The sequence below is a fragment of the Arachis hypogaea genome, chromosome 10 (assembly GCF_003086295.3).
Source record: "Arachis hypogaea cultivar Tifrunner chromosome 10, arahy.Tifrunner.gnm2.J5K5, whole genome shotgun sequence".
NCBI classification, from domain to species: domain Eukaryota; kingdom Viridiplantae; phylum Streptophyta; class Magnoliopsida; order Fabales; family Fabaceae; genus Arachis; species Arachis hypogaea.
Genome location: NC_092045.1, coordinates 104639621 through 104655037, shown reverse-complemented (window position 1 = coordinate 104655037; position 15417 = coordinate 104639621).

Here is a 15417-nt window from a genome sequence, read left to right as displayed (position 1 = left end):
ACGAAATAGGATTAGCTCTTGTTAACTATTGTATGATAATTAATGACTAGGATAGAAAGCCTAGATCCTCAATCTTTACCATAAATGTCTCTCTTTAGTATTTGTTATCTTTAATTGTTTTCTTTACATTTCTTGCTTTTTTTTTAATTTCTTGCACTTTTATCAACCCAACTCCCTTGAATTTCATAACTAATAATTGGGCATTCGATTGTAATTCCTAAGGAGAACGACCCAGGACTAATACTCTTGGTTATCTCTATTGGGTTGGACTTATGACAACCAAAATTAAACTTTGATGGAGGAGTGGTTGTTGATCTAGACTATGCTTGCAATGAAGTAATTCAATTTTATTGAGGAATTCTAGATCAACACAAAATCTTTTATCACAGGCTAATTTTTTTTTGTTATGGAAGTAGAAGTGGTGATATACTTTAACGTTGTAATTTTTGATATTTTTCAAATTTGTGGAAGTACACAAATCGGAGGGTCCGATTTCTGTACCTCAAATTTTTTAATTTTTTTTAAACACAAATCGAACAGTCCGATTTGTGACACAAATCGGACAGTCCAATTTCTGTACCTCTACAAATCGGTCGGTCCAATTTGTGTACTCCAAATTTTTTTAATTTTTTCAACACAAATCGGACGGTCCGAGTACAAAAATCGGACAATCCGATTTTTGTACCTTTTAAAACTTGGACGGTCCGATTTGTACTCCGTACATTAAATCATCCCACATTTTAAAAAAATACCAGCGATGCGCACGCGTGACGTTGGTCACGTGACCTCATTAAAGGCAACACGTTGGTGGTAATTTCTGAGCCATCCAGGCCCAAATCCAACTCATTTATGAGGCTATTTGATGCAGAATTCAAGATGAGACAAAGGGGGAGCAATTAGACAGTGTAGAAAACATGCCTTAGGTTAGTTCTAGAGAGAAAAGCTCCATCTTCTCTCTAGAAATTAGGGTTCTTAGTTTAATTTTATCTTAGATTTAGGTTTAATTACTTGTTTTGATTTAGTTTTCTTTACTCTTCCTTATTGATTTACCTCAATCTTCTTAGTTCTTCTTGTTAATTTCTCTTTTTGTCTCTTTCATGTTGATGAACTCTTGTTAATTTCCATTTCATTTGATGCAATTTACGTTTTATGTTTCTTTATTGTTTAATTGAGTTGTTATTATCGTTTTCTTGCAATTGGTAGTTATTAGATTTTATATTTCTTGTTATTTTCCCATGCTTTTATTTTATGCCTTCTAAGTGTTTGACAAAATATTTGGTTGGATTTTAGAGTAGTTTTTTAGCATTTTTGGCTTGGAAAGAGAAATTGGGCAATCTTGAGTCATTAATACCCAATTTATGTTGGTGATCTAGAGTTGTTAGTTAATATTATTTTCATTGACTCTAATCTCTTGCTAATTCAATTAGTAAGTTGATTAGGACTTATGAATTGAGATTAACTAGTCTTATTTGACTTTCTCTCAGCGTGAAGATAACATTGTACCTTCTTCTAATGTTGGGGATGACGAAATAGGATTAGCTCTTGTTAACTATTGTATGATAATTAATTACTTGAATAGAAATCCTAGATCATCAATCTTTGTCATGAATGTCTCTCTTTAGTATTTGTTATCTTTAATTGTTTTCTTTACATTTTTTGCCTTTTTAATTTCTTGCACTTTTATCAATCCAACCCCCTTGAACTTCATAACCAATAATTGAGCACTCGATTGTAATTTCTATAGAGAACGAACCAGGACTAATACAGTAATACCCTTGGTTATCTATATTGGGTTGGACTTGTGACAACCAAAATTAAACTTTGATGGAGAATTAATTGTTAGTCTAGATTATACTTACAACGAAATAATTCAATTTTATTGAGAAATTCTAAATCAACACAAAATCTTCTATCACATCCCTAAAAAGGGGTGCACATCAAATTAAAAAAGTATCATCAAAGGTAAATTTCTAATTTTCATCTCTTTTAGTTTATTTTGATTATTATCTCATATATATTATATTTGTCGTCAAGTAGAAAATTGTTGAATTTAGAAAATAATATCTTTATTTTTGATGATGACAAATATTATTTGATTGGGTTTAAAAGTCTAAATTATAGTTTGGTGAGTGTATTATTTTGCAGGCCTATATTATTAATTTAGTGGCAAAAATATAGTCCATCATTGATATTATTTATGCAGACTAATTTAGGGTTGAGTTAGCAACATAGTCTAACTTTCAATATACCAAATAAGCATAAAAGAAGAACCATCATTGTTGAAATATTGTGCTGTTGTACCAATTCGGGTAAAAGACAAAATCAGAGGAAAAATGATTTTTTTCATTCTTGGCACCAAATTATTTTTATCAAATTGATGGAAGAAAAAGCATCAAAATTTGGACTCAAAGAAAAGATCAAAGGTGTTGATTTGAGGAGTACAACAAGAACAACTTTAGCTGCCAACAGTATTAGTAAGGACATTATCACCACCCACGATCCTTTGCACTTTGCGAAACGCCTCTGCTGCTGCTTGTGCCACTACCGTTGTTGCCACTCATCCATGGTGAAGAAAGCTACACCTATACTGTCCTTTATGTTCAAACTTTGTCTCCAAGGACAACTTTACATATCGGAAGTAATACACCTATATAAAAGGGAAATTGACCAAGTTTTGAAAATAAAGATTGAGAGCACAATATTAAGTTGGTTGAGCACTTAGTAAATAAATATAAACTAGGTTAGCTTAGTGGTGACAAACTTGGTTAGAAATTTGTATGTTTTCTTGATAGAATTAGAAAAAATTTTAGAAAATTAGTAATTGTAATTTCTAAAAATTATAGTAAAAATTCTACTATTATTATAATAAAGACTGGATGTAGGTCACATTACAATATTTTATACTATCGTTATAACAAAAATAAATTGTCTCCTACATAATCGTTTGAACAGACACTATAATAATTTCTATTTTCAATATGTTTTGGTAACTAAGTTAAAAAATATAAAAAATGACTTTAAATTTAATTCTTCTTTTTAAGTCATTGAAAATTTTTAAATTTATTTTATCAAAAATAAATATTAGAATCCATTTTGTCAAAATTATAATCTTTCAAATGTCAAAATAATTATATATTCTTTATCATATATAGATAAATCGATTACAATTCTAGTTAAAAATAATTATAGTCACAATGAATGGAATAATAAAATAATAAAGTTTAAACCTAATTCTAATTCTAACTAAACAAAAATAACTTAAAATTTAAATAATAATAAATTTATGATACATTTCTAACATCAAATACATAACAGTTTATGTATTTTTTTATCAGTTTAAATTTAAAAAAAAATTAATTTCAAAACGATACAAGTTGATGATATTTAATAGTTTTAGAAGAAATTCTTTCAATTATATCAAACAAAAGAAAATGATAATTTGGATCTTCATTTCTTTTGCCCACAATCATTCATCATCTATCTATCTACATCTATCTCTATGCATATGCCATGGAGGCCACGCCACCACCAACAGTCGCAGCGAAAGAACCATTTTGTCGTTCATGATTTGTTTCTTTTTTTGTTTTCATATTTCTGTTTCATGTGTGTATGTAAGCATGAATGACTTTTTTGTCTCTTGTTTTTATTTTTATTTTTATTGTTTTATTATTTATATTTGTCCTTTCAGAGTTGAGAGTTGAGATGTTAGTGCTTTTTATTTTGAAGCTTAGTTAAGGGGCGGCCCCTACCTCTTTAACGGGACTTTAGATGGAATGGAATTAGTGGAATTATTGGCAATAAAATTTAAATATTGGTAATTTAATCCGCATGCACAAGAAAAAGAATTAGAAAAAAAGGAAGAAAAAGAATAGAGCTTTCTATTTTGCTCTCTATTAACCAATAGCAAATTAAAGTTATCTTTCTAAAATTCTATAATGTATCATTATATACTGACACAAATACAGAATACAATACGAGATAATATAATAGGAGACATATAATCATGCAAATTTAAAATTCTTTTAAGATACGAGAATATAATATATATATATATATATATATATATATATATAATATAAAATATTTTTATTTAAATTATAATGATATTTTAGTATTTTATTGATGTTAAAATATAAATTAATTTTTTAATTATTTTTAAACTCATTTTAAGAATACATGTCAAGAATAAAATTAAATATGCTGACATGTATTTAAGTGTGTCCAAACGTGTTCGAAAAAAAATTTTATTTTTTATTAAAATATAATTAGACACAAAAAATACACGTGTCGAACGAATATCGATGTATGTTGTCAAATTAAAAAAGTATCCATGCTTTATAATTAAATATTGGCCCTCCATGATTTCAAGCTTCTATTAAGTGGCTTAGATAAGTTATGATTGAGTACGATTTTAATTTTTATGATTTTCACTAAATCAAAATCATTTTTAATTTTTTTCCATTTAAAATAATCTCTAACGATAAATTTAATTTTAAAACTGTCTTTTGATTATTTTTGAACAAAAATATCTTTATATTTGTTACGTGAAATAAATATATACATATGAAATGACCCAATATCTTACTCTTCACAAAAATATAACATCATCATCTTTTTATTCAAAAACATTTTTTTTTCCTAAATGGAACCACCTCAATCCCTCTCATCACTCTTAACAACAATTCCTTTTTTAAAAAAACAAAATTAAAGGGAAAAAAAGGCAAACAAAAGAAAAATAAGGAAAAGAAAAGAAATTCTAATATAAATCACTCTATAAAAGTCGAAGCAAGGAAATCAGTGGTTGAATTCAACCTCCAGATTATTTGATGTATATTTCAAATGTTCGTGATATAAAGAGTTTAAGTATTATTTAATAGGTATTAATTTATATTTTAAATATTAAAATGTTTAATTTAATATTATATATTTTAATTTTGTTTATTTAGTTATTAGATTGAACTTTATGTTAGTAGGTTTAGGGTATTCTTTATTTTGATCTAATAAGAGGTTATAAATACCTTTTAAACTACTGTAGTTATCATAGAGTGATTAGAGGAGTACCAAAATATTTTTTGATTTCGTAATAAAACTATGGTGTTGACGAGTGAGATTGAGTGAGTTCCTCCTTTGTTGCATCGAAGAATTTGGTAGAAGGTTGAGTGATTCTCTTCAATTCAATTTCCGAACTAACTATGGTGTGGATAAATTAGGTTGAGTGAGTCCCTATCTTGTTACATCAAGAAATTGGATAAAAAGTAGACTGATTCTCTTTGTATTCAATTTCAACTTATTTTTTCCTTTCTATTTCAATTTCAACATATCTTTTTTATTCAATTTTAATCCTATATTCTTGTTTATCTTTTTTTCGTTTTACCACTTATCTAAAGTGTTGTTTAAGGTGACAGCGCTACAAGAAAATATACAGAAAGAGACCTCTTTATCATTGGTGTAGAAGGAGAAAGAGTTGCAAGCGACATAGAAGAGCGTGAAGAGAGAGAGAGAGAGGTGGAGTCGGTGTAGGAGAAGGAAGGCGATGTGACGAAGATAGAAGGTGACAGAGGAGGTGGAAAGAAAAAAAAAAGATTCTGGTGTAAAGAAGAAAATAGTAATGAAAAGTAAAAGAGTGATAAAGAGGAGAGAGACTAACATACATAAAGATACCTTTATTCGAAAATGATCGAATGACGATTTTTAAACTAAAATTAATGTTAGGAAAAATAATTTTAAATGAATTTTAAAAAAAATTGATTTTTAACCAAAATCATTAAATTTAAAATCATATTTTTTCACATTTCGGTATTTATATTTGAAAAAAAGATTTAATTTGTGGTTTTTTTTCTTCCAATTTTTTTTAAATTATTAAACAAATTAACTTTACACTTTCAATAAAATTTATAATAACAACTAAAAATAAAAAATAGAAAACATTTATTGCGTATTGATTGATATTTTTTTATTGTTCTATAACGATGGGTTCTAATGAGGCTGTAGCACTAAAACAAATATGTATAATTAATAATTTGGGATATAAAAATAAGTTTACGGTTAAAAGATCTATGTATACATATAGGTTATGGCAGTGGAAGTTAGAATAAATTTTTATAATGGTCTCTAAGATTTGGGTTGTTATTTAATGTGGTTCCTGAGATCTTAATTGTACTATTGTAATCCTCCTGATATGGTTCTGGACACCATAATAGTTCTTGGTAGGGGTGACAAAACGAGTTGAACCCGACAGACCGACTCGCTAAACCCGCTAAAAAAGATGGGTCAGGATAGGATTTGGAGCCCGCCGAATTATAAAAACCCGCCAAACCCACACCGCCAAATTGTCGGGTTTTGGCAGGGCGGAGTGGGCCGGTCTGCCGGGCCAAAGATTTTTTTCTTTTTTTATTAAATAAAAGAGTTATTACTATTATAAAATTAATCGTTATAGAATTTTCAAACACTTTTTTTGTTTTTGTTTTTATTCTTCTTTTAGTTATTAACTTTATTTATTTTATTTTACAATTTCGTATATTTGTTTGAATTATGTGACTTGTTTTTTAAAATAAAGATAGTTCTATTGACAAATATTATTTTGAACAATTTTATTGAAGTTAAAAATTAAAAAAAGATAATAAAAAATTATATTATAATTTGACTATTTTTTATTTGTATTTGATTTTTTTAATTATTATTTTTTAGTTAATTTTAATGAATTTTATTTTTCAAAAAAAAAGAGTCAAGCGGACTAGCCCGCCGACCCGCCAGTCCGCCATAAAGCGGGACGGGCTAGCATTTTGAACCCATTTTAGTTGGCAGAGCGGGCCGACCCCGCCCCGTTTATGGGGCGAGCCTAAGTGGGGCGGGGCGGGTTGGGACGGACCAGCCCGCTTTGTCACCCCTAGTCCCTGGACAGCTTTCTGGTGATGAGTCATCATCAAGACGTTGACATGGCCTCATTTTGCCATGTTGGATGATGCCAACTACTAGTTGAGTTGGCACAGTTTCAATTTATACTCAATGTGGTCCCTCCCTCTATATTTAACCCTAAATTCCCAAATGTTTAGTAAGTTAATTTCTTCTTCTTCATCATCGTTTTCTTCTCATTCTTGTTGTTGCTGTTTCTCCTGGAGCTGGAAGTGAATATCCATGATGGATGATGGGAGCACTAGAGCTGGAAGTTCTATTAGTTCACTATCCAGTGGCTAGCGGACGAGAACGCAAAGCAGGAGCAGAAGATTTGGGGTGCCAGAATGGTGTGGTTGTGGCTGTCGGCCAGTTTTCAGGTGGTCTGGGACAGATTCAAACCCAAATAAACCATTTTTGGTTGGCCTAATTATAATGTGAGTTATCAGTATTACTTGTGTTGTATGTTATGATTGCTCCTACCTACCTCACTGTTCTTCTCTTGTACTTTTTTCCTGAAGCTTGAGCATGTTATATGTTTGCTTGATTACAGACAAATGGAAAGAGATGGTGTGAACTTTTTGTATGGGCAGATACTGAGCAGGATGAACTAATTGAGAAACCAGAATCTTATGGAGACAATCATGAAGTGAAGATGAACTTTGATTGGAGGTTTGAGAGATTAGAAGATGTCCGAAATAAAAAATTGGTTAACCAATTGTTGGTATTAGTTGTGTCTGTATTGATAATGTTAATGGCTATCCTATATTGTAAAACATGAGTTAAAAGAGTTGGTGGTGTGTACCCTATATTCATTGAATGAATAATATGTAAAAAAATGATAACATGATTATGGTATTAGAAATTGATGAATGGTGTTTGTTGATGGAATGTAAACTTGCGTAACTCAATTAATGAAAATAGTAATATGCTAAAGAAGGTAGCATAAGTGATGAAAAACTAGCAAGCACTGTATTAAGATAATGGTTCAAACTTAAAAGATAAGTGTATTAAGATAATGGTTCAACTTAACACAGTCAGTCACATAACACAAAGGACAGCCAACTAACATGAGCATGTTAAAAAAGTTGCCTCAAAAGTGAGGGCTTTACAGTTAAACATAAAGGATTATTTTTTCCTTGTGTAGTCTTTGTCTAGTGAAAAGTTTTAAACTCAAAACAGAAAGCTCTATACATATTAAGCTAAAGTCTTCAATTTTTCTTTCTTAGAGCCTTAAATCCTGGAGTTAGGATGAACTTCGTGTAATTGACAAATCTTGTTGCAGTTTCTGAACCTTTGGCAGTGATGCTCTATGCTCCAAATATACATCAATAACTCCGTTATTGATCTTAGCACACTTCACCATCTCTCTTATCTCCTTGTCATTATTCAAGCTTCTTAATTCGTTCTCCAAGTCTTTCCCAAGAACATGCCACCAACATTGCTTTATCTCATCATAACCAAACTTTTTATGGTAGTTTCTCAAGTAGAAGACATCTAACGTATTCAGCCACATCTAACTTATTATCCGGATAATATACCATTGTTCCTTCTAGATTTTCTTTGAAATCACCCCCGTGATGAAACATAATATCTAACATCTCTTTCATATGAAAAAAAAATTCAAAAGCCATTACTTGACAATTACCATAAACACAAATAGATTTTTCTATCCTATTTACACTAACTATTCAATAAAAAAAATTAAAAGAATAACACATGTACACAAACAAATTTTTCTATCCTATTTACATAACTATTTACAGGATATAATCACTTTATTTAATACAGGACACATAGAATATTGGCTCCTGGACAAGGAATTCTTAATTGAACAATAAGATATGTATGTTTCAAGTTCCATAACATAACATCTTCTATAAAATTAATAAAGAGTATATTTTTGTGATAATATGTTGCTATTTATTTTCAATCTTCTAATAAAATTAAAGTGACTTAAGTAAAATATATATTATAAATATTTTCATCATTATACATAAGAACTGAATTAGAGAAATTATAGATTATACAGTACAATTGTAGCAAAAGTACTTATAGTACTGTCTACATTACAAGTCATTGCAGTACTCACTCATATAACATACATTAACAGATAAGAGTTTTATCAAACAAAACACTCATGACTATGAAACAGAGCATGATTTTCAACTTTTTTTTCAGTAAGTAAACCTTCTACTAGTTAACACTCATTGTTACCCTAAACCCAAATCAATTAAATGTAAGCTAAACCTTTGTTAACGATGAATGCTGTCCGCCCAAAGAAGAGACAATAACACAACACCATAATTAAACAGAGTATCTTATGAAACCCCAACCTAATCAAATCTTAGAACCATATATATAGTAATAGAAAAAAAAGACACATAACACCAAATACACTCTCAACACAAGCATATACAAAAATCATCATGCATTGCAAAGAAAGAATAAAAAAATTATCTTTACTAACGGCAGAACCTCTTGTTTCTGACGCAGGAGGAGACGAACAACGAAGTGAGACCTGATTTTGATGTCTTTTGAGTGTAAGAATTTCAACCTCCAATGGAACCCTAAGGTAGCGACATTGATGAAAAGAGGATGAAGAAGAAGAAGAAAAGAAGAAGACAGAGGGTGAAAGTGGAGAAGACAAGTGAAGGAAGAGTGTGTGTTTGATCAAGCCCGTTTAATATTTTCATTTTGGGTCAAACGACGACGTTTTTAACAAAATGGGACGCCAAACCAAAACGCCAACGTTTTGACTCTCTCCAATGTGGCAATTTCATGACACATCAGATCGTCGATGATGACTCATCAACGGAAAGCTGTCCAGAGATTATATTATGGTGTCCAGAGCCATATCTAGAGGATTATAATAGTGCAATTGGAATTTTAGAGACCACATTGGATAACGATCCGAATCTTAGGAACCATTATGAAATTTACTCGTGGAAGTTAGGATTTTATTTGAAAATGTTGATTAGGAGAATTAAAGTTATTCTTTTATATTATTATTTTGACGACTGCTGATAAACAAATAAAAGTTGAAGTAAAAGCAAACTGAAATTCATTTAAAGCATTATTTGAAAATGCATCTATCTCATACACTATCTATACAAAACTATATATTTTCAAAGACGGATTAAGTAATTGACTCTTTTATTTATTTGGGTTGTGAGATAGGATACAAATCCAGTAACAACCTATATATGTTTGAGAATGTTAGATCCTACACAAGATGTACAAACATAAAACCTTACCTTATTTTTTCGTTTACCAGATACTGTAAAGTGATAAAAAAAAAAAAAAAAACACATACAACACAAATACTATTAAAAAAAAATTTAGTGGTTATTTATTTTATTTTTAGCAGCAACAAAAATAATGGTAATATATTTATCGACAATAAGACATTAGTCATATTATATTTACCAACAATTATACAATTGTCACTAAAAATTTTTTATAGCCGCAAAAAATATACAATTGTCATTATAATATATAGTAATAATGATAAATATATAATTATTACAAAAACATAAATTAAATAAGACATATAGTGGTTATTATTATGTTATTGCCACAAAAATTTCACTTTATTCCGCAATTCGATAAGTTAAGAACTAGTCCATTAATTTGAGTTTTATTTAAGGGTTTGTTGTTGATCAATAGAATTTTTATATACACAAAATGTTATTTGAATCTCCAACACTTACTTAACAAGACGAATAAACTGTGCACTCTATAAATCCAAATTAGTTTCACTTGTTATATATTTATTATTAGTATATATGTTGCTCTTCCTTCTAGTTTGCTTTCTTTTTGTCCCTTTTGGTAGCTTAATAATTACACATCCTATTTAAGAAAGCATAATTCTTCTCATCTCTTAACCAATATAGTTCAAAAGCTAGCTACAGAGAGAGTGAGCATCATAGAGAGAGAAAGAAAGAAAGAAAGTAAAATTATAATAGAAATAATAATAATACTAATAATGGGAAGAGGGAAGGTTGTGCTGAAGAGAATAGAGAACAAGGTAAATAGGCAAGTGACATTTTCAAAGAGAAGAAATGGGCTTCTGAAGAAGGCATATGAGCTTTCAGTGCTTTGTGATGCTGAGGTTGCTCTCATCATCTTCTCTAACCGTGGCAAGCTCTATGAGTTCTCTAGTTCCTCCAGGTTTATTATTATTATTATTATTATTATTGCTTCATAATTTCATTACTTTCATTATTTATTAGTATTATTACACATCTCTCTTAATTATATTTCTCTCTAAGATCTATTTCTTTTTGTATATGCTTTTGTGCAAGATCTATTCTCTGCCTGCTTCTTCATTATTAGTGCTTGGTTTAACTTGTGAATGAAACCCTAAGTTTATTCTAATTAATTAATTGATGGATTTTGATGAGTTAAATATCTATTTAAAATGGTAAAAGTATTTTGAGATAATTTTCTTTCTTTTATCTTTCAAAAACAACAAATATTATCAACTGTAGATCATTATCTTCCTCCCTTTTATTTTTATCTAAAACTCAATAATTTTTTTGTTTTTTTCTGAAATGGTCTTGTTGTACCGATCCTAACATTTAAGAAGCAAGGAATTATTTTTCTAAATGTTAAAATTCTGTATGTGTTCTTAAAGTACAGAAGTAGGTAGATATTTATACTGAGAGATGATCATCTATTAAGAATGAAATATATAATAATTAGCTTTTTCTTCTTCTTCTTCTTTTTAAAAACAACTATATATTTAATTTTTGGGTGTAGCCATAAATTAAAAGAAAGTACTTGGTTCACTGTTATGATTTGGTTGCAGAGAAAGATGGGATGTTTGATGTGAAAAACTATCAGACCTTTCGTTGCAATTTAAGAATGCATGTTGGATAGAGAGAGAGAGAAGTGAGGATCCATCTTAAAACCATTGTAGAATACCTGGTTTTATCTTAACATAAATTAACCGGTTTGCGTGACAAGTCACTTATTCATTTAAATAAATGTAAAAAATTTAATTTTTATTATATATATACCCACAATAAATTTTTAATTAAAATTCTGATTGATAATAAATACGAATGTATTATGAATTTAATATTAAAAAAAATTAAAATTTATTTTACTTAATTTTTATTAATTGTTACAACAATTTAATAAATATTAAATAAAATATATTATTTTTTTACCAAATATTTCTGTTATTTTATTTAGTCGTTGAAAATTAGGTTACAATGCCAATTAATTAAAAGGTATTATGAAGGAGACTATTTAAATAAAAATACTAAAAATATTTTTTTTAATATTTACATGTGTCATGATATTATTGGACATTTTTATTAAACTAGTTAATAATTTATTTTTTAATAAACCAGAATAAAAATCGGTTTATTATAGCAAAAATAATAAATTCAATTGTCCACATTATAATTATTAGATCCGATTTGATCCGATCGATTTACACAATTTAAACCGAATTATGTTTAAATTTTTTGATAAAAAAAATATATCTCTGATTTTTGTTTTAAAAAAATTAAAAAAAAAACTATGATCCAATAGGTTATGTAAATTAGCCAGTTTGACCGGATCTGATAATAATTGAGTTTATTGTTATAAAAAAATTGGTTTTATTTTAGTTGGTTAAGAAATTCAAAAATAACTGATTCATTAATACGTCCAATAATAATACGACACATAAATGTCTTTAAAAAAAGATGTTTTACACGTCTTTACGAGAGCATCCTTCATTTATGAAAACAGTATCTCTTGGGTACCATTTAAATTTTGAAAAATCCTGACCACATGATTTCCAACCTTCCTATATATACTTAGTAAAAAACTTAGAATGGTGATTAGTGTTAGTTTAAATATAAAATAAAAAAATATTGGTTATTTAATATTTTCATACATATAGACACACACACAACACATGAGAAAAAAAAAATTATTTATACCCATCATCGGATGTAAATGTAGTCTTGTTAGTTCATATTGTTAAATAACTTTTTATGTTCAATGAATTATCAATCCAACTGTTGAATTTTAACATTTTACTATGTAGATCAATCTTAAAAAAAGATCATAAAACTCATAATTGATTTAATATGTCATCATAACACTTTTCTTTTACAAATATTATAGTCTTAAAAATACAAGAAAAATGACTATTATATGTCATCGTAACACTTTTCTTTTAATATGTCATCATAACACTTTTCTTTTATTGATGTACGAATTATTTTAATAGTTGAATTGATAAAACTCATAATTCATTAGAAGTTATTTAATGATGTAAGTCAACAAGAATAATATACTGTGTAAACGGATCCTTTTCTATAGGACACATTTATTGATATAATTAGAAAACAAAATTACCGAATATTTTTTTTGGTGATCAGAAGGGGTCAAGGACCCCAAGAGAAATGAAAACGCCAATTAGCAAGAGGAGAACAAGAGCTTTAGACCCTCTTAACTTAATGATTTTAAAACAATCACAAGGAACGACCTAACTAATATAAAGGGAGCTTGGTCAAATAAGTACAAACCAACTGAAAGACTTTGTCCTTTCTTAGCAAAGAAATTCGCCACGGAGTTAACTTCACGAAGAGAGTGTATTCAAGTGATTTTATGGATCCAAGCTGCCAATATACGAATATCTTGAACTGAACCCTAAACTGACAGAACATAAGGATGAGTTGGGGAACAGCCATGGTTAACAAAATTTATAGCAGCAGTTGAGTTGGATTTCACAACAAGATTATGATAATCGTTAATTGTAGCAATATTAAGTCCATAAATAACTGCCCACAATTCCGCATGCATAATTGAACAATTTCTCAAATTGCAAGAGAACCCCTTTAAAAATCTCCCCATCGAATCTTTGAAGACACCGCCACAAGCAACATTATTTTTTTGGCTAAACCAGGAACCATTAACATTAACCATAATACACTCCTCCTCAGGTTGAGACCATCTTATAAGACAGTCACCAGTAGTTTGGATATTCCGTAATTTTAAGTTGCTTCTGGCCACTCTACCGAACTCCTCCAATCGCGCTCAAATCTAGTTTACGGCTGTTGTGACAGGAACTGAATCACCATTGAAAACAAGTTTGTTTTGAAGATACCAAATAGATGACACTGCTATATCGAATAAGCAACTTCAAGTATTGTTGGACATCAGGTTCTGAAGCAAGCACTCATTGAGGTCGGTATTAAAGAAGTAATTAATCCCATTGGGAGGAAAGAGCTTTTGCCATATGCTTTTGGCATAGAAACAGTCCCGAAACACATAGATGGCTAATTCCCCATGACATTGGCACCGTGGGCAAGAGTCGTCATTAGTTAAGTGTCTCTGCTTCTTTTCTGAGTTCGTAAGGATTGCGTTATGAGTCACCAGCTATAGAAAGGTTCTGATCCATTCAAGGCCCTGCCAATTCTACATCAACCAGAAGTTCTTATTTTGAGTATGTTGTTCATTCATGATCACTTGCTATGCTGACTTTGTACTGAAAGTTCCGTCTGAAAAAGGCCCCCAAGCTATATAATCGGCTTTCTTCCAAGGAGACGGGAGAGAGATGACAATAATTTTCTTAACTATATCCTTTGGCAACATCTCTTAAAGCTTTCCCACATCCTATTGTCTTGAAATATCGCAAAAATCCATTAGCATCTCAGAAGAATTAAAACCACTACTTACCTGAATTGGAGAGTCGCTCAAACGTCCTGCACCCGAAACCTAGTGATGATCCCAAAAGCGAATTTGGGTTTCATCACCAATTCTCCAAATGCGCGTTCAACATTCTCCCAAGAAGCACAGATACCCCTCTAAAGATTGGAATTGCTTCTCTTTTTCTCCACTTTAGGCATAATGTCATTACCGCAACCATACTTTGATCGAAGGACTCTAGCCCAAAGGTCGTCCTTTCTTGCTATAAGCCCCTAACCGGCCTTCGTTATAAAGGCTTGATTGCTATGGGTTGCATGTCTAATGCCCAATCCACCAGAGTGCTTTAGCTCACAGATCTTCTTCCAATTAAGAAGGTGTATCTTCTTATTTTGATCTGTGTCGCCCCAAATAAAATTCCTGCAAATACGATCAATAGTATTACAAGTAGTAGCAGGTAATATAGCAAATTGTATATTATATAAAGGTATTAAAAAAAGACGAATTTCACCAAAATTGTTCTTTTAAAATTGGAGAGTTTAATTTTTAAAATTTTTTTAATTTTAAAAACAAAAATTAGAGTGTTTAATTTCAATGTTAAAATTTTTTTATTTTCAAAAATATAAATTGGAGACTGTCCAATTTGTGATCTTTTATATAAAAAAAAAAAAGTTGAAGAGTGTAAATCACATCTTCGCTTTCATCTTTTTGTGATACACACTCCTGCTGTATAGGAAAAATAAAAAACGCAAACTTTATTATGAATTTTAATGTAGTACCTATATTTTTTCACTTTTTACCCTTAACTCTTTATTATTAAATATTTATGACACTTATTTTTAAACATTATAATAATATCACTCTATGAGAAAA